Consider the following 26,314-nt stretch of genomic DNA (forward strand, 5'->3'; position numbering starts at 1 on the left):
AGCCTGGCTTTATCTGCAGACGGTCCGGAGCCGGAACCTCAATTCTGAATTAGAATTATGTTTTGAAAGAATCATCTAAATGATTCATTTGTCTGGTTCGTCCACAGTTCTTACAAAAGGTACCCCAATGATGGGAAGTGGAATGAGCGGACAGGGGGGAGGCGCTCGTGGTGCGGTTCGCTGGCAGGTCGGACAGGCTTGGCAGAACCGTTTCACATCTCCATCCAGACCTGGCCAATGGAAACGGTCCCGGATGCGTTGGATGGTGTTGGCACTCCCCAGGTGGCCGGCCATTGGATGGCTGTGAGCTAGCTCTATGACCATCTCGACTTTGGGCTTTGGCACCACGAGAAGCTCCTTTACCTCCCCCCGACGCTGGGCGACACAGTACAGCAGGCCGTTTTTCACAATGAAGTGCGGGAGAGGATGGGGTGCTGGCTGATGCGTTTGGCCCTCTAATGTTCGAACCTGAGAACCAGTTTTTCAGCCTGTCATCTTCGCGCTGGGCCTTTGCGAACGAGCCCCCTCCCTGGACCTGTTGAAACACATCAAAGAACACGTTAGAAGCTTGAGAAGGGGACTCACCATCTCTTCCGCTGTCCGTCTCGCGGCGGCGGCTCCCGGCCTGGCTGGGTGGCTGAGTAGATGCGCGCAGCAGTTCCTCGAAGCCCGGCCAGTCTCGTCCGAGAAGCACCGGGAGGGGTAGATCCTTCACAATGCCCACTTCCACGGGCCACGCTCCAGGGCTGGCGGAAATCGTCACTTGGCGGTCCGGGACGTGACGAGATCACCATGTACGCAGGTAATGGGAAGTTGGGCCTTGGAATTCTTCTGCGGAGGCAGGACATCAGATTTCACCAGACTGACCGAGCTTCCGGAGTCGAGGATGGCCTGGACAGCACGACCATTAATTTTTATATCTACTCGTGGGGCATCGGGGGGTACCTCTTGATGTACACTGCACCCAGCCAACCAGGCGCGTGTAGGCGGGACCGGTTCTTCTGTGGGCATCTGTTCATCGCCTAGGCCGGGAGCCGCTGGCCTGTGTACTGTGGGCGGGGTACCTTCCGGCGAGCGTCGCTCCTGGAGCACCCTCAGAGGGAAAAGTGGCGCTCGCTCCCCGGGCTCACGGTGCATGGCCGTCTCCGCCAGTTCGATGGCCTCAACAAGATCAGCGATGGTGGTTGGATTCGTCATTCCCACCGCCCGCCGGGAGGGCGGCGGTAGAGCCCTTAACATTCGGTCCACTGTGACGCACTCCGCTACCTGACTCGCCGTGGGTGAGCCCTCGAGCAGCCAGTACCGGGCAAGCCTTAACAATTCCGCGGCCTGGACGCGAGCTGGGCGGCGGGGCTTGAACTCCCATTCATGAAATAATTGGGCCGCAGATACGGCGGACAGCCCAAGGCGGCCAAGGATTTCTTTTTTTAACACATCATAATCATCCGCGTCTTCTGTAGACAGAGAAAAATAAGCTCGTTGTGCCTCACCAGTCAACAAAGGTCCCAGAAGTTGTGCCCACTCGCGTTTTCGCCAATTTTCCCGAGCCGCCGTGGTCTCTTACATCTGCAGAAATAACTCTACATCGTCATGGTTGGTTAATTTCGGGAGCAACTGTGTGGCGCGGATGCGGGGGTCAGGCAGCGGAACATGCTGAGCGGGGCTGAGGCGGAGAGCGGCGAGTTCCTCTTCAAATTTCGCCTGGCGGGCTGCCAAGTGTTCGGTGAGTTGTTGTTGTCGTACGCTCACTTCTGTCAGGCCCTTGAGCAGGTCTTCCATGCCGGGGAGGAGCGCCGCCTTTTTTCCGGGGTTCGCCGACTGTGTGAGAAAACAGAGAAAGCGTGTAGCGTGTGGCAGTGTCAAGAGTGCTGTGCTTCCGGGCCGTCACCAGCTGCTGTCTGGATAAGAGAGAGAGAGAGAGAGAGAGAGACATTAGCGCTTCGCTGCATGGAGTGTAAAGCTCAACCTGGTGTTTCACTGTGTGGTGTTTTATGGGGTGCGTTGATCACCTGCAGCTGTGACGGTCCAGCCCGTGCTGAGTGCTGACAGGTGATCCTTGTTTGTTTCCAGGGCGACGCTGATGAGAGCTTGGGAGACTTGTCACAAGAGACATATTGACAAAAGTATTTTAATTAAACTTTATATGCAGTTCTTTTTTATTGCACAATGCATATTTACATTTATTCATTTCTTTCTAAATATTAAGCATAAATATGTGTTTAATATCACTATTAGTAAGGATATTATGATCACTGTATAATTTGAATGCAAGATGTATATACTTGTACTAAAGTATACTTGCAATAGTTCCACTTTTAGCACAATCAAATATACTTAAGTATATCTTTAGTTAATGTGTATCCGGAAAGTATTCAAGGCGCTTCACTTTTTTGAAAATGGCTGTGCACCGATGCTACCCATCCAACCTGATGGAGCTTGAGAGGTCCTGCAAAGAATGGGAGAAGCTGCCCAAAAATAGGTGTGCCAAGCTATAGCATCATACTCAAAAATATTTGAGGCTGTAATTGGTGCCAAAGGTGCTTCAACAAAGTATTGAACAAAGGGTGTGAATACTTATGTACATTTTTTTTTTCGTTTTTATTTTTAATAAATTTGCAAAGATTTCAAACAAACTTCTTTTTGTTGTCATAATGGGGCATTGTTTATAGAATTTTGAGGAAAATAATGAATTTAATCCCTTTTGGAATAAGACTGTAACATTACAAAATGTGAAACGCTGTGAATACTTTCGGGTTGCACTGTATGTGTATATACAGGTGCTGGTCATATAATTAGAATATCATCAAAAAGTTGATTCATTTCACTAATTCCATTCAAAAAGTGAAACTTGTATATTATATTCATTCATTACACACAGACTAATATATTTCAAATGTTTATTTATTTTAATTTTGATGATTATAACTGACAACTAAGGAAAATCCCAAATTTCTCAGAAAATTAGAATATTACTTAAGACCGATACAAAGAAAGGATTTTTTGAAATCTTGGGCAACTGAAAAGTATGAACATGAAAAGTATGAACATGTACAGCACTCTATACTTAGTTGGGGCTCCTATTGTCTGAATTACTGCAGCAATGCGGCGTGGCATGGAGTCGATCAGTCTGTGGCACTGCTCAGATGTTATGAGAGCCCAGGTTGCTCTGATAGGGGCCTTCAGCTCTTCTGCATTGTTGGGTCTGGCATATCACATCTTCCTCTTCACAATACCACATAGATTTTCTATGGGGTTAAGGTCAGACGAGTTTGCTGGCCAATTAAGAACAGGGATACCATAGTCCTTAAACCAGGTACTGGTAGCTTTGGCACTGTGTGCAGGTGCCAAGTCCTGTTGGAAAATGAAATCTGTATCTCCATAAAGTTGGTCAGCAGCAGGAAGCATGAAGTGCTTCTGGTATACGGCTGCGTTGACCTTGGACCTCAGAAAACACAGTGGACCAACACCAGCAGATGACATGGCACCCCAAACCATCACTGACTGTGGAAACTTTACACTGGACTTCAAGCAAGGTGGAGTGTGTGCCTCTCCTCTCTTCCTCCAGATGCTGGGACCCTGATTTTACTTTCATCAGAGAACATAACTTTGGACCACTCAGCAGCAGTCCAGTCCTTTTTGTCTTAAGACACTTCTGACGCTGTCTGTTGTTCAAGAGTGGCTTGACACAAGGAATGCAACAGCTGAAACCCATGTCTTGCATACGCCTGTGCATAGTGGTTCTTGAAGCACTGACTCCAGCTGCAGCTCACTCTTTGTGAATCTCCCCCACATTTTTGAATGAGTTTTGTTTCACAATCCTCTCCAGGGTGCGGTTATCCCTATTGCTTGTACACTTTTTTCTACCACATCTTTTCCTTCCCTTCGCCTCTCTATTAATGTGCTTGGACACAGAGCTCTGTGAACAGCCAGCCTCTTTTGCAATGACCTTTTGTGTCTTGCCCTCCTTGTATAAGGTGTCAATGGTCGTCTTTTGGACAACTGTCAAGTCAGCAGTCTTCCCCATGATTGTGTAGCCTACAGAACTAGACTGAGAGACCATTTAAAGGCCTTTGTAGGTGTTTTGAGTTAATTAGCTGATTAGAGTGTGGCACCAGGTATCTTCAATATTGAACCTTTTCACAATATTCAAATTTTCTGAGATACTGAATTTGGGATTTTCCTTAGTTGTCAGTTATAATCATCAAAATTAAAAGAAATAAACATTTGAAATATATCAGTCTGTGTGTAATGAATGAATATAATATACAAGCTTCACTTTTTGAATGGAATTAGTGAAATAAATCAACTTTTTGATGATATTCTAATTATATGACCAGCACCAGATTTTTAATGTTTTTAAAAGAAGTTTCGTCTGCTCACCAAGGGTGCATTTACTTAATTAAAAATACAGTAAAAACAGTAATATTGTGAAATATTATTACAATTTAAAATGACTGTTTTCTATTTGAAAATATTTTAAAATGTAATTTATTCTTGTGTTGGCAAAGCTGAATTTTCAGCATCGTTAATCCAGTCTTCAGTGTCACATGATCCTTCAAAAATCATTCTAATATGTCAATTTGCTGCTCAAGAAACATTTATTGTTTACAATTGTACAAAATATTTGTGTACAATATTTTTTTTCAGGATTCTTTGATGAATAGAAAGTTCAACAGTGTTTATTTGAAATCTAATCTTGTGTAACATTATGAATGTCTTTACTGTCACTTTTGATTGATTAAATGTATCCTTGCTGAATAAAAGTAGGGCTGACCGATATATCGCATGCGATTGTCACGCACATTTCGTCAGTAAAGCCGGTGTTATGAAATATTCGGTGTCTGAGATTTTCGGTGACACTGGGCGGAGCTTACATGAATATTCACGAGTTTCCTGTTTTGAGTTAAAGCGCCACTGAAAATGTTAGTGCACGCTCTTCTGCTTACATTAAACGTAATTAGCATATGTTTCAGCGTTAAACGATGTCAAGCTTGAATTCTAACTGTTATTGATGCACAAGATTTTATATATAAGCTATATTGTTTTATGTCGTGTCATGTGTTAGCTATGTTTGATATGAACACAGCCAATGATTCACGGGTGTCGTTAGGATTCGCTAAACGAGCCAATAGCGTTTTAAGTAGCCTATTTTTGTTGTTTCTGTATTACCTTGAGTCTTTTAAGCATGTAGTTTTGAAAGTTTGCAAAATGTATGCTAGCATAATAATATTAATTGTAAACTCCTGTGGTGAAGGCAGCAGTAAACTTTCCTAGTTTGCAGAACTTGAAGCACTTCTAATCTGGGTAGACTTGAATTTCTATATGTAATATGTTTCAAAAATTGCACACATGCAAGAAAACATGTTAATGTACTTTATATTTAGTTTATTTATTATCCAAATAGGCCATGGTGAATTAGGCATGCGATAACTAATATAATATCTATAGCCAATATTCTTTCATTCCCAAATATGACTTTTGCCAGTAAATATCCTTGTACACCAGATAAAGCAGACACTTTTATTTTTCAATTTATTTTGAACATGACAGTGTATTCAAAATTTTAATATTACATGTTTGTTGTATGTCATTTTCTTATATATTTCAGATTGAATGTGTCAGTAGCAAAGGCTGGTATCACTGGAATCACAAGAGCAGACCAAACTTTCATTTGTCTGGGATCCCAAGACCCTGTGTAAAGTGTGTTAATCTGCTTGCTATGAATAGAAACATGAGACAGTGATATTTGCTTCCCTGCAGCACGTTCACTATATGGAGAAGACAATTGGCAAAAGTATGAGGAATTATTTGGATAATCAGACATATATACATACTACTGTGATTGTTCTGTCATTTCTTAATTGCTTGCTCAGTTGGTAAATATTTTTAAAGAGACTTTATTAAATCCTAAAGTTAAGAGTTTTTTTTTTTTTTCATATTATTAGGAAACATTCTCAATCTTTTTTTCCCACAAAATGATGCATTTTATTGACAAAAAAAAAAAAAAATGTGGAAAAAACATGAAGCACTGTGAATCAGGATTCAGTTTAACACAGTGGTGATATGAAACTATATGGAACTAAATTATCAAACCTGCAGTATATTCAAAATGAAATGTATTAGTTCTATTCTACAAGCTTTCCATAACAATTACAATTTTATTTATGTTAAATAAGCTGCTAAAATAATAGACCATGTAGTAATTTGCATATCTGTAATATCAAAGATAAACGTAAATAATGAGAGTAGTTTCACTTTGAATAAAAAAGAGCAACTGATTCTGTGTTGGAATTTTATTCACAACTGAGAAAAAGTCACGACATATGACATATTTAATTAGCAAAAACACTTGTATTTAAAACACACTTTACACAGGGTCTTGGAATCCCAGACAAATTAAAGTTTGGTCTGCTCTTTTGATTCCAGTGATACAAGCCTTTGCTACTGACACAATCTGAAATATATAATAAAATGACATTACAACAAACATGTATTATTACAATTTTAATACACTGTCATGTTCAAGTAAAAATAAAAGTGTCTGCTTTGTCTGGTGTACAGGGATATTTATTGGCAAAAGTCATATTTGGGAATGAAAGAATATTGGATAGATATTATATTAGTTATCACATGCATAATTCACCGTGGCCTATTTGGATAATAAATAAACTATATTTAAAGTACATTAACATGTTTTCTTGCATGTGTGCATTTTATTTTTGAAACATTACATATAGAAATTCAAGTCTACCCAGATTAGAAGTGCTTCAAGTTCTGCAAACTAGGAAAGTTTACTGCTGCCTTCACCACAGACGTTTACAATTAATATTATTATGCTACCATACATTTTGGCAAACTTTCAAAATTATATGCTTAAGACTCAATAAAAATAGGCTACTTAAAATGCTATTGGCTCGTTTAGCGAATCCTAACGACACCCGTGAATCATTGGCTGTGTTCATATCAAACAGCTAACACATGACACGACATAAAAAAATAACTTATAAAATCTTGTGCATCAGTAACAGTTAGAATATAAGCTTGACTTCGTTCAACGCTGAAACATATGCTAATTACCTTTAATGTAAGCCGAAAAGCGTGCACTAACATTTTCAGTGGCGCTTTAACTCAAAACAGGAAACTCGTGAATACTCATGTAAGCTCCGCCCAGTGTCACCGAAAATCTCAGACACCGAATATTTCATAACACCTGTTCCCGCTGATTACCGCTAAATCGCCATCACCTGCTTTCAAATCGAGCAGCATTTAATAGACAGAGCCGTAGTTGATGAATCGCCTTCGATAATGAACGCAATATTGTGTGGCTTGTCAGTGAACTTTATTTTAATTAAATTAAGCCTTGGTGAGCAGACAAAACTTCTTTTAAAAACATTAAAAATCTTACCGATCCCAAACTTTTGAGTGGTTGTATATATATATATATATATATATATATATATATATATATATATATATATAATGGCTGCGTCCGAAACCGCCTGCTCAATGAGTAGGTACTTAATTTCAATAAGTACTTACTTAACGAGTGCCAAAAGAGTAGGTACTTAACAGCCAAATCTATGCGAGATCCGAAAATAATCCGCCATGTTGACGTTATCATGTGACCTACGACGTTATCACAAGTGCAATAACTTAAAAGATATGAGTGACAGGTTTAATTCTTCTATCTGTTAATATCTTGATATTGATAAACTGCTTATTTTGTGGTCTTGTTGAAGAAACAGCTGCCAGTAATTTTGTAATTGTAGTAGGCTACAACTAATATATTTTGGGTTAATTTAAAGTTCTTATATTTTTATAATGTGAGTTTATTTTTTGTTACAAATACCCAAATTCGTGTGAATATGTTATTAATTTCTTTATTTTATATGCAATAAATGTCCATCCACAAGCATAAATCAAAAATTTTCCCCTTTTTCTTGTTGAATTAGTTTCATCCCTCAGGCTTACAAATAATAAATAAAATAAATACTTTTATGCATTATGATGTATTCAAAATATTTAACCTTGTCATCATGCTTTATGTGTGTATATAATTTCAAACGATGATGTATACAAACACTTTTTTTTTTTTTTTTTTAATTGTTCATTGTTAAAGATACAACTGGTATTTTCCCTGATCTTGTATGTTATTATAGGTCCTGCAATAAAATAAAGATGAGTGACAGGAGCACTAACACCTCACAGCACCAGTAACTCCACAACCCTACCTAGAGCGGTTTTCCTCAGTGTTAGCAATGTATGAAGCCAAAGAAGACATCAGCAGCTGCTTGAAGATCTCACCTTTGAAGAAGACTGTGGATTTTATACTCAAAAAATGTAAGTAAAATCTACTTGAAATTACGATTACCTCAGAATGAATTGCTTTGCTACCACACCCCAACATTAACCATAAACCAAAACTTAATTATATTACTTTTCATATTACTTCTTTAGTAAAACATGTAATGTTTTGTTATATGACAGCTGTGCATGAACACACACTAGACAAATACAGCTGATGTGAATACATCTCCATTTACAGTCAATGAAAGCATGAAGTAATAAAATATATACATTTACTGATAATAGCATAATTAATAAGTAAAGAATTAATAAAAGTAATAATGACAATAATTAAATAAATGCATGTACAAGTCAACAACACATGAAACAAAGCTTTATTCAAATTTATTGATCTAACAATCAGGTATTTACAGTCCTGCTGCCATCTCACACAGCTGTGACGATTCTGCAGCTTTATTCTGATGAAGCAGCTGATGAACACCTTCATCCATCATGTCCCTCACTGCTGGGGACATCGTTGATCCAGCGGATGAGGAAGACCATGATGACGATCCTCTGAACCCCACAAGCTTGAAGCAGGAGTGGGAGAAGATGTGTGGGACAATCTGGCTCTGCTGTGTCTGCTGCAAACATTCATGTGCTCTCCATCAGCATGACTGAATAAACAGATTAAAACTTTTTACACTTCATTATTGTCAGCATTCAGTTTCTTGCCATACTTCATTTAATTTTTTTACAATTACATGATGATTTCTTTTGTAGCTTCATTACTTTTGTGGTGTAGTGGTCTAAACCGCTGAGCTGGTCAGCAGAAGGTTGCTGGTTCGATCTCTGCAGTGTCTCCACCAGTGTGTATTTGAGCTAAACGCTTTACTCCAGGTTACTCCAGCGGGATCATCCCTGTAATAAGAGCACTGTTATTCACTTTAGATAACAGCATCTGCCAAATGTAAATTAGATTTTTTTTTAAATCCTTTTTTTCAGCAGTTTACTCCACAGTAGTTCAACAAATGTGAATTTAACACAAGAACCGTGTTTTTGGTTCCCTTTCGTGGGAACTATCGACGCTACGTCAGTGACGTGATGGGAATCCTCTGCATTTTTGTGTTCGTGAAGCACTATTGTATCTAACCAATGAGAGAACGCGACGTCAGAGGCGGGTGACGTCACGAACCGGAACCTATAAAGCATGCCCGGAAACAAAGAACGCTAGCTTCTGTTGTCTTCAGTAAGCGCTATTTGTATCTTGTCTGTCTTATTTACTGTTGTCTGTCTACCATCTCGCCAGAAAGTGATCTCTTTGTCTGAGGACAAGAGTTTCTAAACAAGTGAAATAAGACACATAATAGACATATATATATATATATATATATAAAATGACGGAGAAAAGCCAGCGTTTCACTAAGTGTGCACCTCCTTGCCCGCGATTCATCGTGGAGGGAGATACACATGAGATGTGTGTGAAATGCCTGGGAGTTGAGCACGCACAGGCAGCTCTTGAGGGGGCTGTCTGTGTGCGCTGTGAGCGGCTCACTCTCAGGGCGCTGCGCTCACGCCGGGCGCTCTTTGAGGAGGGCGCCGCGGCGAGTGTTCCCCGCGGGTCTGGTCCCGCTGCTGCCGAGGCACAGCGAAGGCTGCACTCGTGGGGTTCACAAATGGATCTAGCAGAGGGGGGAGAGACGGGCTCTGCCTTATCGCTTCCCTTACCTGCTAGATCTAGTGTCTCTCCTTTGGTGGTGGAAGCACGCGCTGCGGTTTCTTCCCCGCAATGGGAGGCACCGACACTGAATATATCTTCCTCCGAGGAGGTTGATGTTGAAGGTGTCGAGGGTGGTGATGAGGGACCGTCATCCTCATCTCCAGCCCATGAGGAAGTATGCACTAGCGGGAGTTTTGTAGCTCCACTCCTGTTGGCTTTATTCTCGAGGGAATAAAAGTCTAAGCTCGGATCTCGCGCTTGCCGAGGCAGCGCGTGGATTGGGTTTTCATTAAAGAATATATGGCTCGGATCTCGCGTTGCCGAGGCAGCGCGTAGATTAAGTCTGCAAGAATGAATATACGGCTCGGGTCTTGCGTTTGCCGAGGCTGCGCATGTATCACGTGTCCGTAATTATGCATGTGTGTGTATGTATATGTGTATATATATTTATATATTAAGGGATCTGAGCAGACGGGAGTTTCCCTTTCTCTCTTTCCCTAAAATACCTTGCAAATTATTACGAGCTATAATTCTTTTTTTTTTTGTATTCTAAATATATTCAGTCTGTTCAAAAATATATATATATTTATATAAGAACTGGCTGCATTTAATTTGAGGATTAAATGAAATATTGAATACATTAAATTCTGAGGAATTTAAAAGAAAGTGTCGCCACCCTTGGTCCCCCGCAGAAAGCTTGGGGACAGGGACAGGCGACACAGCCGAAGTCTTTGTGGGGTAACACAGATCTGCGGACTGTAATTACTTCCAAGAAGGCTTCGAAGAAGTCCTGATGCCAGTGGCGTGGGACATTGGAAGGCAGTCCCCTCCAGAGAGGGTTGGGTATGAATGAATGAATGAATGAGGCATTTATATAGCGCTTTCCTATGTACAACTGTACACCCAAAGCGCTTTACAATCATATCAGGGGTCTCTCCACAACCACCACCAGTGTGCAGCATCCACTTGGATGATGCGACGGCAGCCACAGTACAACGGCGCCAGTGCGCTCACCACACACCAGCTGTAGGTGGAGAGGAGAGAGAGTGAAAGAGCCAATTCAATGCATGGGGATTATTAGGAGGCCATGATTGTTAAGGGCCTATGGAGGGAATTTGGCCAGGACACCGGGGTTACACCCCTACTCTTTACGAGAAGTGCCATGGGATTTTTAATGACCACAGAGAGTCAGGACCTCGGTTTAACGTCTCATCCGAAGGACGGTGCTTGTTACAGTACAGTGTCCCCGTCACTATACTGGGGCATTAGGACCCACACAGACCACAGGGTGAGCACCCCCTGCTGGCCTCACTAACACCTCTTCCAGCAGCTACCTGGTTTTCCCAAGAGGTCTCCCATCCAGGTACTAACCAGGCTCAGCCCTGCTTAGCTTCAGTGGGCAACCAGTCTTGGCCGAGGCTGCGCATGTATCACGTGTCCGTAATTATGCATGTGTGTGTATGTATATGTGTATATATATTTATATATTAAGGGATCTGAGCAGACGGAAGTTTCCCTTTCTCTCTTTCCCTAAAATACCTTGCGAATTATTACGAGCTATAATTCTTTTTTTTTTGTATTCTAAATATATTCAGTCTGTTCAAAAATATATATATTTATATAAGAACTGGCTGCATTTAATTTGAGGATTAAATGAAATATTGAATACATTAAATTCTGAGGAATTTAAAAGAAAGTGTCGCCACCCTTGGTCCCCCGCAGAAAGCTTGGGGACAGGGACAGGCGACACAGCCGAAGTCTTTGTGGGGTAACACAGATCTGCGGACTGTAATTACTTCCAAGAAGGCTTTGAAGAAGTCCTGATGCCAGTGGCGTGGGACATTGGAGGGCAGTCCCCTCCAGAGAGGGTTGGGTATTAAAATACTTGGTACTCATCCCTCTTTGGCGCCCTCAGGGGGCCGTTCTGCTAACCCTGCCACCCAGTGTGTTTCAGGGCGCAGCGGTCTCCACCGATCCTCCGAGGAGGGCCGGTCATCATTTGATTCGGCTGTTCCTTGCCGGTTCGCCGCTTCAGGGTGCCGAGTCAAGTGTTCAAAAAACACCAGAGGCCAGTCTCGAGAGACTGGTTCCCTTTGTAAATAAGGCAGAATGAAAACTTCTCCCAAATATTTCAAAATGGGTGCTGCTCACAATAGAAAAGGGTTACAAATTCGGGTCTCGCCCGCCCCAGTTTAATGGGGTCCTTCCCACAGTGGTGGCCCCGAGCAGTCTCTGGTAATGGAACAGGAGGTTATGACGCTCTTGCAAAAAGGAGCTATAGAAGGGGTTCTCCTCCCAGCAAGCTGTCAGGGTTTCACAACCTATACTTCATTGTTCCAAAGAAGGGACAGATCAGGTCCGAGGAGCTGGTTTGTTGTGATAGACCTGAAAGATGCTAACTTTCATGTATCCATCCATCCTTCTCATAGGAAGTTCCTCAGGTTTGCTTTCGGGGACAAAGCTTACCAATACAGGGTTCTTCCTTTCAGCCTATCATTATCACCCCGCACGTTCATGAAGTGCGTGGATGCAGCGCTGGCTCCGTTGAGACTCCAGGGCATCTGCGTGCTGAACTATATCGACGATTGGTTGATATTAGCTCAAACAGAACAGTTGGCAGTTCAACATCGAGATGTTGTTCTGTCGCACATGAAAAAGCTTGGGCTGAGGCTCAATGCCAAAAAGAGTGTGCTGGTTCCGAGTCAGATTGCAAACTATCTAGGAGTAATCTGGGATTCTACCACGATGCAGGCGCAGCTGTCTCCTGCTCGTGTGAATTCCATTCTCGGAGCCGTGAATGGGGTGAAGTTAGGCCAGTCACTCACTGTAAAACAGTTTCAGAGACTGTTGGGTCTGATGGCAGCTGCGTCCAACGTTATTACTATTGGCCTTCTGCACATGATACCCTTACAGTGGTGGCTCAGGACCAAGGGGTTTTCCCTGAGGGGAGATCCTTTTCACATGATCAAAGTCACGTGGCGATGCCTTCGTGCTCTGGTCATGTGGAAAAAGCCTTGGTTCCTGTCCCAGGGACCCGGGCTGGGAACTCCTCGTCGTCGCGTAATGCTTACGACAGATGCTTCCCTCACGGTCTGGGGGGGCGATCATGAGTGGTCGCTCGGCTCAGGGTCTAAGGGAGGACCATCAGCTCTCCTGGCACATAAATCGGCTGGAGATGATGGCGGTGTCTCTAGAACTGAAACACTTCCTCCCAGACCTAAGGGGCCACCACGTGTTGGTCCGTACGGACAACACGACGGTGGTCTTTCTTGACCAGTCATTCACTGTAAAAGTTTCAGAGACTGTTGGGTCTTATGGCGGCTGCGTCCAACGTGATAACTTTTGGCCTTCTGCACATGAGACTCTTACAGTGGTGGCTCAGGACCAAGGGGTTTTCTCCGAGGGGAAATCCTTTTCGCAAGATCAAAAGTCACGCGGCGATGCCTTCGTGCTCTGGTCATGTGGAAAAAGCCTTGGTTCCTGTCCCAGAACCCATGTTTGGGACTTCTCGTCGTCGCGTAATGCTTACGACGGATGTTTCTCTCATGGGCTGGGGGGCGATCATGAGTGGTCGCTCAGCTCAGGGTCTCTGGGAGGACCATCAGTTCCTGGCACTTAAATCGGCTGGAAATGATGGCGGTATTTTTTGCAGTAAAATACTTCTTCCCAGACCTGAGGGCATTAAAATGTGGGAGCAGACACCCTGTCGAGGCAGGGGCCGAGGCCCGGGGAATGGAGTCTCCATACTGAGGTGTGGAGCTCACTTTGGAAAACTTTGGTCGAGCTGAAATCGACCTATTTGCTTCAGGGGAATCAACCCAGTGTCCACTGTGGTTCTCCCTATCTCATTCAGCACCACTGGGTCTGGATGCCATGGTACAGACGTGGCCGAGGCTGCGTCTGTATGCATTTCCCCGTTCGCTCTGCTCCCGGGAGTTCTGGAGTAAATACGCCAGGAAGGGGTCAGTCTAATATTGATAGCCCTGTACTGGCCAACCAAAATATGGTTCTCAGACCTAGTGCCACTTCTAGATGGCTCCCTGATGGAGCTTCCTCTCAGGCAGGACCTCCTGTCTCAAGCGGGCAGCATGATAATTCATCCATGCCCAGAGCTATGGAGACTGTGGGCCTGGCCTCTGAGGGGGCCAGGCTCATACATGCTGCTCTCCCAACTGAGGTTGTGGAGACCATACTCCACTCCAGAGCTCCCTCCACGAGGAAGTGTATGCGGCCATTTTTGGCCATAGTCCTCTGGGGATTCCTCGGTAGGTCGAGACCCCCTTTTTATCCGCTTCCTCCGTGGTACTCTGAGGCTGGGGCCTTCAGTACCTACAAGGACGTTGGCCTGGGACTCGGCCGTGGTATTAGAAGGGTTAGCCGAGGCTCCCTTCGAACCACTAGAGGAAGTTTCAGAGAAATTCCTCACCTTTAAAGACCATATTTCTACTGGCTATTTCATCTCTTAAAAGAATAGGAGATCTTCAAGCACTTTCAGCTGCTTCTTTGTGTTTGGAATTTGCACCTGGAATGGTCAAAGCGTTCCTGCACACTAGACCAGGCTATATGCCTAAGGTCCCCACCAAAGTCCCAGGTTCCATCGTACTTTAGGCCTTCCATCTTCCTCCATTTACAACTTCGGATCAGGAGAAACTCAATCTGCTCTGTCCAGTGAGGGCTTTAGATGCATATGTCCACAGAGCTGCCCTGTGGGGAAAAACAGATAAATTGTTTGTGTGTTTTATGGGTCTCATTAGAAAGGAGGTCCAGCATCTAAGCAGAGAATGAGCAAGTGGGTGGTCGAGGCTATCACACTTGCTTATGAGGGGGCCGGACAGCCATCTCCATTAGCTGTCCGTGTTCACCCGACTAGGGGTATGGCGGCCTCAAAGGCCTTAATGTCAGGAGTATCCATTAATGACATATGTGGTTCTGCTGGATGGTCATCCCAGCACACCTTCATCAGATTTTATAATCTTAATGTGAGTAGAACTCCGGGTGCTTTGGTTTTACAAGATAGTAGCCAGGCACTCGGAGGCACGGCGTAGTTGGGACAGCGTTCCCATCACGTCACTGACGTAGCGTCGATAGTTCCCACGAAAGGGAACGTCTTGGGTTACAAGTGTAACCCTTGTTCCCTGAGTAAGGGAACGAGACGCTACGTCACGCTGCCGTACCTCCAGCATGCCTGGAGCGCTTACTTCAGACATGTCACAGAAGCTAGCGTTCTTTGTTTCCGGGCATGCTTTATAGGTTCCGGTTCGTGACGTCACCCGCCTCTGACGTCGCGTTCTCTCATTGGTTAGATACAATAGTGCTTCACGAACACAAAAATGCAGAGGATTCCCATCACGTCACTGACGTAGCGTCTCGTTCCCTTACTCAGGGAACAAGGGTTACACTCGTAACCCAAGACGTTTTCCATACTCACATTTGACAGCATCCGCACCGCTCTTCTCCTCCGTGTTTGATTATGACGTATCCTCTCCCGTGGCCTCCTGGGATAGAAAAGTATCCATCGAGGAACAATTCAGAATCTGGGCAGAAGCAATAGGCCATCCGGGAACTTCTCGACTACTTATTTATGATTACTTTGGTTTCTGACATACTTATTCGCTCGCCTACTGCTTTTCCCCTATTATATAGTAGGTATGTCGGTTTCGGACGCATTTTAAGTAGGCGCACGGCCGAATCTCGTGAGAATTATTACGTCACCTAGGTAATTTTCGCCTACTCTTTTTGCTTCTGACATAGTTAATCGCTCGCCTACTGCTTTTCCCCTACTAATAGACGTAATAATTCTCGCGAGATTCGCCATGCGCCTACTTAAAATGCGTCCGAAACCGCCTACTTACCTACTATATAAAAGGGGAAAAGCGGTAGGCGAGCAATTAAGTATGTCAGAAACCTCAGTAATCATAAATGAGTAGTCGAGGAGTTCCCAGAGATGGCCTACTCCTTCCGCCCAGATTCTGAAGTATTCCTCGATAGATACTTTTCTATACCAGGAGGCCACGGGAGAGGATACGTCATTATCAAACACTTGAGAAAAGCGACGCGGATGGTGTTAAATGTGAGTATTGAAAACCAAAAACACATTTGTTGAACTACTGTAGAGTAAACTGCTGAATGTGTGAAGATGCTAGACACTATAGTTGTGACTTTACTGTAAAACACTATTTATTAGGCTATGTATTATGTAGATAACGGGATCTCTAGTAAACACACATAACTTAATTCTCTGAAGTGGAATTACATATTCTAAACCATATACATCTTAAAGATGTTTATTAAATGTTTATTTAACCTCTGACAGGAACATCTTTAAGTATTATGACTTATGAGTGATGGATTATGTATTATGAGTGATGTGTTTGTGCTGTTATTCACTGTTGTCAACACTGCTTACATTACATGAATGAAAATAATGTAAATAAATAAATCTACAGTAACTACACATAAGTTTAATCTATTTTATTTGTCCATTAGTACTGTTAATAAATTAAGGAACATTTGTGTTGGATAAGAAGTGAGTTAACACATCAACATGTAAATGTAGATTTGAGCACATAAATCTCAGGAAACTTGTCTGATGTTACAGGGACAGATGAGCACACATGTGTTTATCCGGTAGAGGAATGATGCCATCAAAAGCTTTGGGTGAGGATACTATAGAAATGAATACAAATTCTATTTAAATATAAAGTCTAGTTTATTTTAATTATTGTAATTTAAACAGAGTTATTACAGCACTTTTCTGATTCTTGATGTCTGTATGTTTGCTGCAGAGTTTTTGTGGAGCAGGACCTGCAAGGAAAGCTGACGACGGCATTTGTTAGAAATAAAGAGGAAAGCCTGAAACAAAATATAAAGTAAGATAATTTTGTTATTTCTAAAACAGAAATCAAATAACACTGTGCTGTTAAAATGGCTGCTTTTGTATTATATTTGTGCATTATTGTAGGATGTGAATGTCCTCAGACTGGTGTGAGCACTGAGGATGGATAGACACAGCAGATCCTGGGAATGGTTCAGTGTCATGGACGAGATCCATCACTCCTCCTTCCAAGTGACTCAATCAAGGACACACTGGAGGAGACGCTGCAGAGATCAAACCAGCAAACCTTCTGCTAACCAGCTCAGTGGTTTAGACCACAACACCACAAATGTAATGAAGATACAACAAAAAATTAGCAAGTAATTGTAAAAATATGAAATGAAATATGTCAAGAAACAGAATGCTGACATGAATTAATTGTAAAATGTTTTAATCTGCTGATGGAGAGCACATGAATGTTTGCAGCAGCAGATTGTCCCGCACATCTTCTCCCACTCCTGCTTCAAGGTTGTGGGGTTCAGGGGTCCATCATCATCATCATCATCATCTTCCTCATCCTCTGGATCAACACTATCCCCATTGAGAAGAGCAGCAGTGAGGGACATGATGATGAAGGTGTTCATCAGCTGCTTCATCAGAATAAAGCTGCAGAATTGGCACAGCTGTGTTGAGATGACAACAGGACTGTAAATACCTGATTGTTAGATCAATACATTTGAATAAAGCTTTGTTTCGTGTGTTGTTGTCTTGTATATGTATTTATTTATTGTCATTATTACTTGTATTATTTCACTTTTTTTATTAATTATGCTATTATTATCAGTAAATGTATATATTTTATTAAGCAATGAATTAATGCATGAATTGACTGTAAATGGAGATGTATTCACATCAGCTGTATTTGTCTTGTGTGTGTTCATGCACAGCTGTCATATGACAAAACATTACATTTTGCTTGTTTTACTAAAGAAGTAAAATTAAAAGTTATATAATTAAGTTTTGGTCAGCATTTATCGTTATTATTGTGTATAAGTGTTGGGATGTGCTAGCAGAGCAATTCATTCTGGAATAATCTTAATTTTAAGTAGTTATACTTACATTTTTTGAGTATAAAATCTTCTAAAAGAGTCTTCTCCAAAGGCGAGATCTTCGAGCAGCTGCTGATGTCTTCTTTGGCTTCAGACATTGCTAACACTGAGGGAAACTGCTCTAGGTAGGGTTGAGTTACTGGTGCTGTGAGGTGATAGTGCACCTGTCACTCATATTTTTATTTTTATTGCAGGATCTACAATTACAAGATCAGGGAAAATACCATGGTTGTATCTTTAACAATGAACAATAATAATGACAAAAAACAAAAAAATATGGGTTTGTATACATGATAGTTTGAGATTATATACACAAACATAAAACATGACAAGATTAAATATTTTGAATACATCATAATGCATAAAAGTTATTTGTTTATAATTTATAAGCATGAGGGATAAAACTAAAGCTAATTCAACAAGAAAAAGAGGAAAACAAATTAGATTTATGCCACTTTTGCTTGTGGATTCACATTTTTGCATTTAAAATAAAGAAATTAACAATATATTCACGCAAATTTGGGTTTTTGTAACAAAAAATAAACTCACATCAGTAGTTAAAAATATAAGAACTTTAAATTAACCCAAATATATATTAGTTGTACTAGAATTACAAAATTACTGGCAGCTGTTTCTTCAGCAAGACCATGTAATGATTTGTAGTGGTTATTAATCAATTTATGGATGAAATATGAATATAATAATTCATAAGGTTATGAATAAATTATGATTCATGTATCGACCCAACGGGGAATTAAACATATATTGTGAATCAATTACAATGAATTATAATCAATTACATATATGATTAATTCTGGTTTAATAATTATTTAGAGAAACTGTCCAGCAAACTAAGTCCCTCACAGAATATTATAAACAGAGTTGTTATCTGGCCATGAAAATAACTTGCTATTATAACATCAAAGCATAAAGCGATCGAAAAACGTTAAAGTGAATTGGTTTTCAGCTGAAAGAACAAACAGAACAATCGAGCGTGAATAACGTTTTAATATATGCAAACTACGAATACAGAGGTTATACATCTAAATATATATACAAGAAAATACACACCTATGTACAAGAGTGGAAGTAGAGAAGGAAAGAGAGAAGGCAAGTAGCAAACTCACAACCAGTCCTAAGCCAGCACGGAAATCAGTTTCATCATCTGTTACGAACTCCATAAACACAAACGAAGCCGTAACACAAAGAGCGACACATTTTGACATGTGCCGCCCGGAGTCCCGTCTCCTGCTCCCACAAACACCACAAAGTCATCAGTTAAGTCAGAGAGGAAGATTGTTTATTTCTTAAACAGGTTTAAAGAGTGGCTGGAAGTCCGTGGGTCGGCCAAAATAACAAACAAAAGATAAAGAGCTACCTATTTTTAAATATCTTCCCTAGAACAAAGATAACAAAAGAAAAACATAGACTTACCTCCCTACTAACAGAATAAACAGGAGAAAAAGAATAACCAAACAAAAAGGGCCTTCCACTAACAAATGGTTTGTCAAGGAAAAGGCAGTTGAACAATTACCAGCCTATACCGCTAACAATTCATTCTTCACACCAGAATGTAGTTTAAAGGCTAGTCCAGCAGCGTCACGCACACTCGCTGGTTCTACAACAGGAAGCAGGAGAGGGAACCCGTCAAACAGTCTTCCCTCAAGATTTTTATCCAGCAACCGATTCGCGACTCCACCCACACACACAGCTGCACCTGTTCACATACAATTAACAGAGCACAGAGGGAGAGCGAGAAAGAGAGAGAGAACACTTACACAAAACAATGTTACACTTCAGATACGTAACATACGATCTAAGATTGAGAAACGGCAGTATACTTGCATTGGTTGCGTGTGTCGAATTTCAGGGTAGCGCTGGTGCAGTTTGTTGGCTTCCTCCGTTCCGCGGGAAGGTTTGAACTGAGGACTTGAGAGTGAGTTTCGCTGGAAGATGGCGGTCCCGAGGCTGAGCGCGATGGCAGCGCGTGGTCACCGGAGATGTCCGGGAAAAACGTGCACGAGATGCTCGTGAGACAATTGGGAGAGAACACACAAGAAATTGTGCGTCTTTGCTTTTATGACAGATAAGCCGACACACCTCCTTGAGGTGGGGTAGCCAATAACATGGGTGCAAAGTTGGCGGGAAAGCTTTCCCTTTGTTTGGCCTCACGACTTAATCCAATGATTTATGACTATCAGATCAGATCTCCAAATGGAGTGTGTTCTTCACAGTATCATTAAACACATAGAAAAATGCATTTGTCAGCTGTGTGACATATCTCAGTGGATAGCTTGTGTCTGGAGCTTTACGGAGAGACCTAACTCGATAGGTCAGAAAGGCATAGGAGAGAAGTTATGGTTTACAGACAAAATTATATCGTTAAAATGCACACTAGCACAAATACACTCATTTAAACACTAGGAAACATGCATAGGCCCTAAAATACTACGTGATGGATATATTTCAGCATAGCTGTATTTCACATATACAGTCAAAAATGTATGATTGTGTGTTTCTATATGTGTCTGTGTGTGTGTTTTTGTGTGTCCCTGTGTGTGTGGGGTGTTGGAATGTGGATCTGGTAAGTCTCTGGGGGGGGTGCTCCTTTTAAAGTCACCAAAGTGAGGAAGTTGCACCTTTCTGTTTATCCTCGCAGGTCCACAAAAGTGTCAAGTGGGCTCATCTTTGGCAGATCTGTTCAGAGCCGCGATGAGGTTTTACAACCCAGTCCAGCATGCTAAAAGCGTTCTGAACATACCAAAGTTTATTGATTATCCTGATACGTGTGCATACGCTACAGATTCCCCCTTTCGGCCAACGAAGTTCCTGTGCGGACTTCGTTGGACGGTAACCAAGTTCGATGGCACATGGATCCGGATGGTCACGCAGCAGGTGGTTCCTACTGGTCCTTGAGGGAGGGCAGATAAGCACCTGTCCATGGATTCTTGCATCCCTTTGATCCCTTGGGATAGGATGAAGGCCAGGCCAGTGAGTACTTGATTGCCATGGAGAGGCAACGGGTTGTGTTGGCAGGAGTCCAAGCTTGGGCTTTAGGTGAGCTGGTCAGGACAGGCAGTTGTGAGAGTGCTTGGAGGGCTGCATCAATAGGAGTACTGTCACTTAGCTGGGACCCCCCTTTGTCAATCCTCAGTTCCATTCCTGGATCTAAGGTGTGATGGTGATCCCTGGGGGAAGATGGGATTTCCAGTTCTGACTGGTCCTCTTTGCTTGAGAGACAGTGCACCGCCAGTGGGCTCCGATGACTGGGGTGTGAGGCTTGGCCTCGGCAGGGCAGCGTGTGTCGCTGGTCATGAGCTGCAACCGGCCCATTCCTTCAGTGTGGTTTCTGAGGAAGAGCTGGTTTGGGCAGAAGGACTGAAAGTCTTTGGTGAAACTACGCCTGCAAAAGTCGGGAGCCAGGCACAGCCGTGGGTTGCTGTTGTGGTGGGCTACCACATCTGAGGTGTGTTTCTTGGCATGGGTGTTACATTGCCACCACCTGATATTGACCTTGTCTTTGGGTCTGGAGATGTTATCTCGTTCACCACTGGGTAGATTGAGAAGGACGGCCACCTCATTCTGCTCAGGGTCGACGTGCAGTAGGATGGCAGCACCCAGGGAGTCAGTGAGGTGGGCTGGAACAGTCTTGGTGGGTCTGCCAGTAGCAAAGTCCAGCACACTTTGTGTAGGATACTGAGGGATCCTATTCATAGCCACTCTGTCCATAGAGACGCTAACTTCTCGCAGCAGGTCTGTCATCAGAGCTATGACCAGCTGATTTTGGGCAAAGTCATTTGGGAAGGCTGTAAACAGTTGTTTCATTGAGTTCGCCGTTTGGATCAGCAGGAAGCGGTGATTACAGAGAACCACCACAATACCTTTCCGGGATTTGCAGGTGATTTGTAGGGTTTGGCTCTGTGTTGCGAGTTGTTCTTTCAGTTGTAGGTGGAGCTTGTTGCGATGCTGATGAGGGGAGCAGGCTGTGATGAGACTCGAATCTCCTGGTTGGTACAGGTGCAATGGCAGTGGCACCTGCCATGCCATCAGTAGTTCCGTGGGGAACACCTGAGTTGACTCCTGTATGGTGTCTGTGATGGCCATGAGCATCAGAGGAGGTTTTGCAGTCCAGTCTTTCTGGTCGACTGACCGTGGAAACGTGACTCCTCTGTTTTGCAGTGGAGCTCGATGATTTGCGTTTGCAGTCTGGACGTGATGGCAAACTTGACATCCTCTGGCGTGCTCTGCCGCATCTTGCTGCAAGCTGGGCCAGTGCGCCACTTGTTTTAATGTCTCATGCGTGATTCTGGTGCCATGGTGTTTGGCACATGGTGTGTTGTGGGTGTATATCCGTTCACCCCCCTTTTGGCCCTGTGGCAGTGCAAGCTTTGGCGCTGTGAGGACATCAGGGACATATTGTAGAAAGTTTACTCCCACACGCAGCATGTGGTTGGTCTCATGTAGTTGTTTGTGGCCAGGGACCGTCATGGGACCAGATGCCGTGAACGGGAGGTTGGAGGGGTATGAGTGGTGGTGCAAAACATTTCGCATGGAAGTGTTGGCAAGTTTGGTTGTCAGTGGCAGTGGCAGTAAGGCGGGAAATGTTGCAGGAACAGTCCGCTGGCTGCGGGTTGTTGTTGTCACACTAAGGGTGGGTGAATGGGGTGGGTGTGACCATTGCTTGTTATGCAGGGTGCCAGTCTTGGCAAGGGCATTAGTTTGGTCGTTCACGCCTTTGTCACGCCCTGGTTGCTTTAAGCGTCTTTTCACCTTTTCCCCGTAAGTGATCGTGTTGTGTGCTTGGGTGAGGTGATCACGTGTCTGGAACAGGTGTTGATGTTTCACCTGCTTGTTGCATGCAGTCTTTAAACCAGTTTGTTTCCAGCCCAGAAGACGGCATGTGAAACAAGGTCTGGCATAGTGTGAGTCTGTGCACCTGAGTTCTCTGGTGTTATGGACAGAGGAGACTTGAAGAGTTATGAGGGTAGCTGCTGCTTCACCATACTGACATGATTGGGGACCCCACCTGCCATTCTGTGATTGGCAGGGTTGGTCGCTTAACCATCGTACCCCTGCACTTGCCTGTAGGATGCCCTCATGGATGTAGGAACGTCCCTCGACGTAGGCCATGGGCATTCCTTGGCACGCATTCTCTTTGAGGTACCTGTGACAGGTTGGTCGCTGTTGTTGGGGTACCATTATCTCAAGTGTCAATGCTGGTGTGCTGTTATAGCCGTTTTGGCAGGCAGCTGAATCTCCGCTCTGTGCAGACTTGTGCTTTCTGGCACGTCGTGGCAGTGGCACCTGCTGGTTCAGCCTCCTGAAGTCGCTGGTGGGTCGTCACTTGCTGTCTGGTTTGACAATGGACCAGGTAGGGACTGAATAGGTGCTGTTGCATGGGCAGATAACACCTTTTCCTTCTGTTGAATGAACAACCTCCTGTACTGGTTCATGTGGGGCGATGTGACCTTCGTACTGCCTGATTAAGGTGGGAGGAGCATTTGGGTGTGTTGCACTATGCACTGTGTGAAGTTTAGTGAGACCACAGCATAAAAGGTCTTTGTCAAATGTCACTTTGAATTTGTGCAAGACATTTCTGAGTCTTTGACAGTCTGCATCATTCTTTAGCGCACTTGCATCTTTCTGGATCTGTTGGCCTTTAGGCTCAAACCTTGGGAAGGGCTCCTCTGTTGTGGTGTTAGCTGTCAGGTTGGCTGTCAGAGGTGCAGCGCTTTCCTGAGTTTCACAGGCAGGCTGGGTAGCGACTGTGGGTACTGCAAGGTGTTTGTCCTCCATCAGCTCCGTTCTGTGCACCTGTTCTGTGGGTACCAGTTTGATGGAAGTGATGGAGATGCTCTTGAAGGATGCTGTGAAACTTGTGTTGCTTAAGCTTTCTTCTGGGACCATGGCAGCTGGTATTAAGTTAATGACTGTTAACTTGCGTTCAAAGTCATAGGGGCCGTGGTCCATTATCCATTCTAGATGGTGGGCTTTGGGAATGCTGATGTCTGTGACCATGCATTCGTTGAGCCAGCTGTGAACTACGTAGGGTGACACTTCAGTTAGCAGTGTGGCTTTTAGAGCAAGTCCAAGTTCCACGCCTTCAGGTGACAGTGTGAAGGAGCCCAGCATGTGGCTTAGGGTTTGACCACATTGCCTGTTGAGCCAAACAGCACCCCCTTTGGTGTAAGGTGGTACTACCGTTTCCTGTGCGTGGAGCCAAACAGCACCCCCTTTGGTGTAAGGTGGTACTACAATTTCCTGTATGTTGATCCAAACAGCACCCCCTTTGGTGTAAGGTGGTACTACAGGTTCCTGTATGTTGATCAGGATGCAGACCTGTTGGATAGTCTGGCCTGACAGGAAGTTGGCAGTGTTGACAGGAACAACAGGAAGCTGTACAGTCATCGTGGCCCACAACAACTCATTTGCACTGTCCGTATGAGCATTAGAGTGCAACAGGAGGTCTGGAAGAACCAGGAAGTGATGGGTTAAATGCCGGTTGTTCCATTTGAAGTTCAAAACGCAGATGTCCTTGACAGTCATCATGGTTGGCAGACGAAAGTCTAGTGGAAAGTGTGTTTGCTTGTTGACAAATGGGAGGTCCGGTGTTCCTTCACTGAGAGCACTTAACAGCGTGTGGCTGAAGGCTGAGTTTTCTGCCCACAGTGTGAGAATAATGTCTGTTGTAGTTACATCATTCAGCTGTGAGTCTGTCGTGACCTTGGAGCAGAGAGAGTTACAGTCTATGGTGAGTTGAAGTACGCCGGGTGGCGAACTTGAACTGTGCTCTGAGCCGGGGTTCCCGCGGTTAGCTGGGAGATTTCCCGCGACCTCTGTGACCTGACCGTCTGGCTCAGGTGGTCTGGGTGACTGGGAAGGCAGAAGTTCACACACTTGAGCCCAGATTTTCAGCGGTCTGGCATTCAATAAGGGCTCAAAACAGTCTAGCAGCTCTTTGTGAGTGAACCAGGGAAACGTGTCCATTTGCGCTACACACACAGGAGGTGCCAGGCTCACTCAACCAAAGGGGTGGTGCATGGGAGCTGTGTGTTCAAGGTGGACCTCATTTGGACTGTGCGACTGCACATTCAGCTCACATCTTTGTGACTTGAGAGTCTGGCTTTGTCTTTCAGCTTCATTTCTCAGTCTTTCAAAAAGGTAAGGACATGTTTCTGGGCAGTGGTCGGAGACTGTGTAACTGGTTTGATTTTCTACAGTCTTTTCAGGAGCAGTGTTCTGCTTGGAGTGAGCTTCGTCAACCAAGTTTTGCAGCTGCTGAGTAGACATACTGCGTGAGCAGGCCAAGGCTGCCAGGTGATCACTCACCACAGGGTGCAGCTCTCGGAGAAGCAGAGTGTTGAAGATGAAATCTTCCTCCATCGCTGGCTGACCACATGCTCTGAAGTAGGCCATTTGCAGTCGGCTGTAGCAAGTGTATGGGTTTTTCAGTCTGCCCCGTTTTAGGTCCATGGCAGCAGGGAGCCCTTGATCTGATGCAGGGTCAGAAAGCTTTTGGATCAGAGCCTGTCGCAGGTGCTGACAGTTGGATGTGACAGCTGCTGGCAAAGGTTCTTGGCCGCTGGACATTTTGGGCAGAGGACTTTTAACCCCATTTGGAATTAGGGCTTCTTGACTGGTTATGGGAAACTCGGTGATGTGTGTTTCCCCTCCCATGCCACTTTTCAGTACTCTGTAACCAGTGTCAAGTTCATTCACATAGTCTCTTTGTTGTTTCGGAGCCATAACTCCTTTCGGGGCCTGTTTGAGATGATTTTCACAGGTCAGGGCTTTAGTGTGTCTGTCTTTCAGCTTAGTTTCTGCTTTGGCTAGGGGAGCTTCGCTGTGTTGGAGTTTTCCAGTCAGTTTTCTACGCTCCACCTCCAGGTGGAGCTCTGCAAGGGCTTTTTGAAGTCTTTGCAGCTCCTCCTGCAGCTCGGGTTTGGATTCGTCCGCTGTCCAACGCTGGTCCTGGGTCTCGACGAGTCGCTGATCGTGGTGACGATGAATCTAGGCCTGATTCCTCCGGGCATCCTCCGCCTGGAGCTTGAGGTTGTGGGCGATGGCTCGGATGACTTTCGCCCATTCTTTGTAGCTCGGCATTGGATCGTGGGCCATTAGTCGATTCAGGTTGTCGTCCAGCTGCTCGTTGCTTAGGTGCTGGGGATCCACAGCGTCGTTGGGCAGGATCGTGCTGGTCAGGGAGCCCAAGCCGGTCGTGAGTCCGTCCCCATGGGTGCTGGGGCTGGCTGCTCTGAACACATTAGCTTGCTGTTGGCGAGAGAAAGACAGCACAAACAGAACCAATGCAAGCACGCGCAGGGCTAACGACTTATAATAATGCATGATTATATAATTCTTTGGTTTGGTTCCAGTTAACTGGTT

This window comes from Chanodichthys erythropterus, chromosome 16 (genome assembly GCF_024489055.1).
Source record: "Chanodichthys erythropterus isolate Z2021 chromosome 16, ASM2448905v1, whole genome shotgun sequence".
Classification (NCBI taxonomy): domain Eukaryota; kingdom Metazoa; phylum Chordata; class Actinopteri; order Cypriniformes; family Xenocyprididae; genus Chanodichthys; species Chanodichthys erythropterus.